Source organism: Mus pahari, chromosome 1 (genome assembly GCF_900095145.1).
Source record: "Mus pahari chromosome 1, PAHARI_EIJ_v1.1, whole genome shotgun sequence".
NCBI classification, from domain to species: domain Eukaryota; kingdom Metazoa; phylum Chordata; class Mammalia; order Rodentia; family Muridae; genus Mus; species Mus pahari.
Window position 1 is genome coordinate 32,028,383 of NC_034590.1, and position 5,296 is coordinate 32,033,678.

At 37.6% G+C, this 5,296-nt stretch overlaps 1 pseudogene; it reads left to right on the forward strand.

Annotated features, from left to right (window-relative positions):
* Positions 1-2,960: 2,960 nt before the first annotated feature.
* LOC110337535 lies at positions 2,961-4,618 on the forward strand (annotated as a pseudogene).
* Positions 4,619-5,296: the final 678 nt, after the last annotated feature.

The window sequence follows — 5,296 nt, forward strand, 5'->3', positions numbered from 1 at the left end:
AGAATCCTTATTCCATGCAGTAGATAGACAACTTGTGAATGAACAAAAATTTTGAGTTTTTTTTTTTTTTTGGCTCATAATGTACTGTACTTTTCACCATACTGGTGATTTTTTTCATACATTATGACTTTGAATTTTGTATTTTTATTTGTCTTTACGTGTGGGCATATGTCTCTCTGTATGTATGTACTTCTTGTGAATTTTTTTCTGATTCCTTTGGATATTGGTTTTGTTTTAATTTGGTTAGCCTTTTTTTCATTTGCTTGTATGTTTTATTTTTATTTTATTTTATTTTTTATTTTTTATTATTTTCTTTATTTACGTTTCAAATGCTATCCTGAAAGTTCCCTATACCTCCTCCTGTCCCTGCTCCCCTACCCACCCATTCCCACTACTTGGCCCTGGCCTGCCCCTGTGCTGGGTCATATAAAGTTTACTAGACCAATGGGCCTTTCTTCCCAATGATGGCCGATTAGGCCATCTTCTGCTACATATGCAGCTAGAGACACAAGCTCAGGGGGTACTGGTTAGTTCATATTGTTGTTGTACCTACAGGGTGCCTGTATGTTTTCTAAATGGGAGAGAGAGAACAACAAGAAGACTTAGGTGGTTATGGAGGTGGCAAGAATCAGGTAGGAGAAAATGCAGTGGCACACAATTAGAATATATGGTCTGAAAAGTTCTATTTTCAAAAATTAGTAATTAAAAAACAAATAAAGATTCCATGTTCATTAATCTTAAGACATTAAAATTAAATGAATCTACTTTTGGGAGGATGTACCTTTACTGGTGAGAGGAAAACATGTTGAAGTCAATTCTCTACTTTTGCCATGATGCTTTCCTGCATGAAACTTCGGTTATTTGATTTGCCTGGAGTTCATTTCACCTTCTCTACCAGTCACTGGTGCCTCAAATTTATTTTTAATTCAAACATTGGGAACTTATTTTTAATTCAAACTCAGGAACTCCAGCACACTGGACAGGCATTTTACTTCCATAACCTAAAGAAAGAGATATTCTTTTGTGCTTTTAAAGTGCATTAAAATTAATTTTAGGGGCGGAGGGTATAGGGGACATTTGGGATAGCATTTGAAATGTAAATGAAGAAAATATCTAATAAAATAAGTTAAAAAGAAAGAAAATATAAAAAATTAATTTTAGTTTAGCATCTTAAAGGTTTATAAATAAATGTGTATTTGTACATTTAATAAAAGTGAGAAAGTTGGGAAAAATTAGATTGTCGGGAGTTTTGTTTGTAAAATCAACTGCTCATTGAATTTTCCTTTGTTTCTGGACTTTGAATTCTGATTCACTGATCAAAAATGTATCTCACTTCTATATATCAATTCTGTAATATATAAAATATGTGTTATGTATATTACATGTGCATATTTTTCCTGTTAAGTTTTGTTACCTTGTCTCAAGCTGAGTTATCTGGAAATAGAGAATCTCAGTTGATCTCTGTCTGTTTGCCTGTATACAAGTCTGTGAGTCATTTACTTAATTGATGAGTGATGTCTGAGGACCCAGCCCACTTTGTGTGGTACCACACCTGGTCAGGTAATCCTGATGTGTATAAGGAATTATTCTTAGCAAGTCCCAGGGAGCAAACTGGTAAGCAGCAGTGTGGCTTCTGTTTAAGTCCCTCTCTCCATTTCCTACCTTGAATTAATGACTTGTCTTCACTCAGTGATGGTGTGTGATTTGAGAATTTTAAGATGAAATAAACCCTTTTCTAACAAAATGAAGATTATTTTTACTCATGTATTTAATACTACTAGTGACAAATCTGTAATCCAAACGTTAGACTTATAAGAAATCAAGATAGCACAGATTGTTATGGATCATTTCTGCAGACAAAGACTTATACCTGATGCAATGAATCAAAGAGTGATGATCAAGGAAGACTCTATGTGTTATAAAACATAAATTTTATTGAAAGGCAAGGATTAATTCTGTAGGATTTATTAGTCATAGTAATGAAAAAGCATCTAATAATAATAGGCTAGTGCAATTATTTCTGTTTCCCTAAAAAATGATGATAAGCCCACATTGTTGAAAGTGTCACATATTTCATGTGCTGTCCATATGAAAAATACCAAGCTTGAACTAACAAGAAGATAGATTCTTTTAGCAAACTTTAATACAATAAGACAGTGCTATTCAGATTGTTAGCAAAAGATAACAATTTTTTAATCTCTTGCTGGACATTGCAGGCTACAATAATGACAAAAGAGGCAAATTGTGTCAATGCTGCAGTAGTAGTGAGACTGTTTATAGAACTAAGCAACCACTTTCTTTATTGCAAGTGAGGTTTTCTTCACAGGGTGAAAAATCAGGCATTGCACTGCAAACATAATTAAAACACATGACAATGGAGGTTGTAGGTACTAGCTTAAAATGATTTGATGCTATTCTAAATGGTCATTTTCACAAAAAAGATATTTCTGATTATATTCAGTGATTTGTGCTGTTCTTGTGGTTTGGTTACACATGATTCATATTGCCTTTAGTGCTAGTTAATACATAAATGAAAAACCACTAAACTCTCCAATTACAGTAAATGTGTCCTCATCTATTGTTCGGTCATATAGCAGGGGGGCATTAGAATTGATGGCTGCTAGGTGAGCAAGTGTCCCTTTTCTTTAGAAATGTGGTCACTGGTAAGGATACAGAGGACATAGTTTGACTTGAGAGAGAAAATACATAAGAAGGTAGGGGTCAGCATTGTAGAAATAGTGATAAATATTAATGATAACCTTTTGGAACAAGACAAGGATGTTTACTCTTCCCTCTTATATTATTAGGAATCTTAGTGCAAGAAAAAGAGTGCCGGAGAAAAATGTGACATAGATTGGAAAGTCAGATGTTAAAATATTTTCATTAGAATAGGGGCCTGGGCAGGTCTTGAGGCTAAAGACTTAGTTGAGTTTCGAGCTTTCCCAGAAAAGGCCCTTAAGATGATGGCCTCCTGGAGACTTTGCTGTAACCTGGAGCTGCTGCTATCTTACCTTCTGGGCTTCAGCAGCTGTCGAAGCCTGGGGCTGGCTCAGGGTGCTTCTGCTTGGCCTGTTGGCCGTGGAGCAAGTTAGAGGTGGTTTCACCGTACCCAGCTACTGCAGGCAGATCCTATTAAGGTCCTAATGCCATCACTGTCTCCTACAATGGAACAAGGGAACATTGTGAAATGGCTGAAAAAGAAAGCTGAAGCTGTGAATGCTGGAGACTCATTATGTGAAATTGAGACGGACAAGACCGTGGTCACCTTAGATGCAAACGACGATGGCATTTTATCCAAGATAGTGGTTGAGGAAATTGCTACAAATATACAGCTGGGTTCACATCATTGCTTTGATGGTTGAAGAAGGGGGAGATTGGAAAAGTGAGAGTTCCCAAAGATATCAGTGTTCTACCTCCGGTTTCAGAACCTACTCAACCCCCTCCACAGCCGCAGATTCCTTACCCTGACAGGAAGGAACAGAGAGAGATACCATAGTTCCATTTAAGTCCAGCTGCCCCGCAACATTCTGAAAACACATTCATTGGACGCCAACCAGGGCACAGCCTCAGGCCCTCACAGGATCTTCACTAAAGAAGATGCAGTCAAGTTAGTTGAGCTGAAACAGATGGGCAAGATCACAGAATTCAGACCAACCTCAGCTCCTCCATTCTCTCTTTCAGCATCTGTGCCTCCTCAGGCTACAGCTGGGGCACATCATACCCTTGGCTAAAGATCCCACTAGTGCCGGGCGGTGGTGGCGCACGCCTTTAATCCCAGCCCTCGAGAGGCAGAGGCAGGCGGATTTCTGAGTTCGAGGCCAGCCTGGTCTACAAAGTAAGTTCCAGGACAGCCAAGGCTACACAGAGAAACCCTGTCTCGAAAAACCAAAAANAAAAAAAAAACAAAAGAAAAAAGATCCCACTAGTATCCATCCCTGGTCAACTCAATGCAGTGGATACATTCACTGAAATTCCTGCTAACAATATTCGAAGAGTTATTGCTAAGAGGTTAACTGAATTGAAAAGTACTGTGCCTCATGCCTATGCTACTGCTGACCGTGACCTTGGAGCAGTGTTAAAGGTTAGACGAGAACTGGTCAAAGATGCCATTAAAGTCTCAGTAAATTACTTTATCATCAGAGCAGCAGCTGTTACTGTTAAAGAAATGTCTGGGGTTAATGTCACCTGGGATGAGAAGGCCCAAACAGCTTCAGTGGCTGTGGCAACAGATAAAGGCTTAATTACATCAATCATATAAGATGCAGCCACTAAAGGCATACAGGAGATCGCTGACTCTATTAAGTTTCTGTCGAAGCAAGCAAGAGATGGAAAATTGATGCCAGAGTAGTACCAAGGAGGATATTTTAGTATTTCCAAATTGGGGATGTTTGGCATTGATGAGTTCACTGCAGTGATTAACCTGCCTCAAGCCTGAATCTTGCCAGTTGGGAGATTCCGCCCAGTGCTGAAGCTCACTGAGGATGAAGAGAGAAACCATCAACTGCAGCAGCACCAGCTTACAACTGTCACAATGTCAAGTGACAGCAGGGTGGTTGATGATGAACTAGCTACCAGGTTTCTTGAAACTTTCAAAACAAACCTAGAATGTTGCATGTGACTTGGCATAGCCTTCTGAGACCAGGCACTTGACTGGGTGTTAAGTATGGAGTAGATGAAGTGAGTATTTATTTAAGGTGAAAGCTTTGACCTGAGCTATCTTCCTTTCCCCTGTACATTTTCTGTAGAAATGTGTGAAGACACACAGACTAATAAAGAACATTTGGTTGGTCAGATCCACTTTTAACCTCTGGTGCTGTTCAGAAGGCATTAAACTGATGTAAACTGCATCCTATGTTTGGTTCATTTGAAATTTTGGAATAATTGTGAATGTATGATATTGTAAAATTAAAAAAAATTAGAACTGTCCCTTAATCATATTTGTTATAAATGGGCTCCAAAGAGATGTCTGTCTATATTGGGATCTCTCATTTTTTAAAAGCAGTGCTCGTGTTATACTTGAACAATTTAATATGTACAATTTGTTTATTCTGGATTACTACATACATACATTTTATTAGGGGTTGTGACAACATTATTAAACTTTTTTGTGTATAAAAAAAGAATGTGATGTGATTCTCTCTATAAAATATCCTTTATTTTCAACCACAAACCTGTTGCTAATCATACACCCAGCAAAGGTAACAGGATAAAAATTTACCAGACAAAGTACAATAGCTTTCATATACAACAAAGGTACTATTTACAAAATCATAGTAAACTAACAGTTATATTAAAT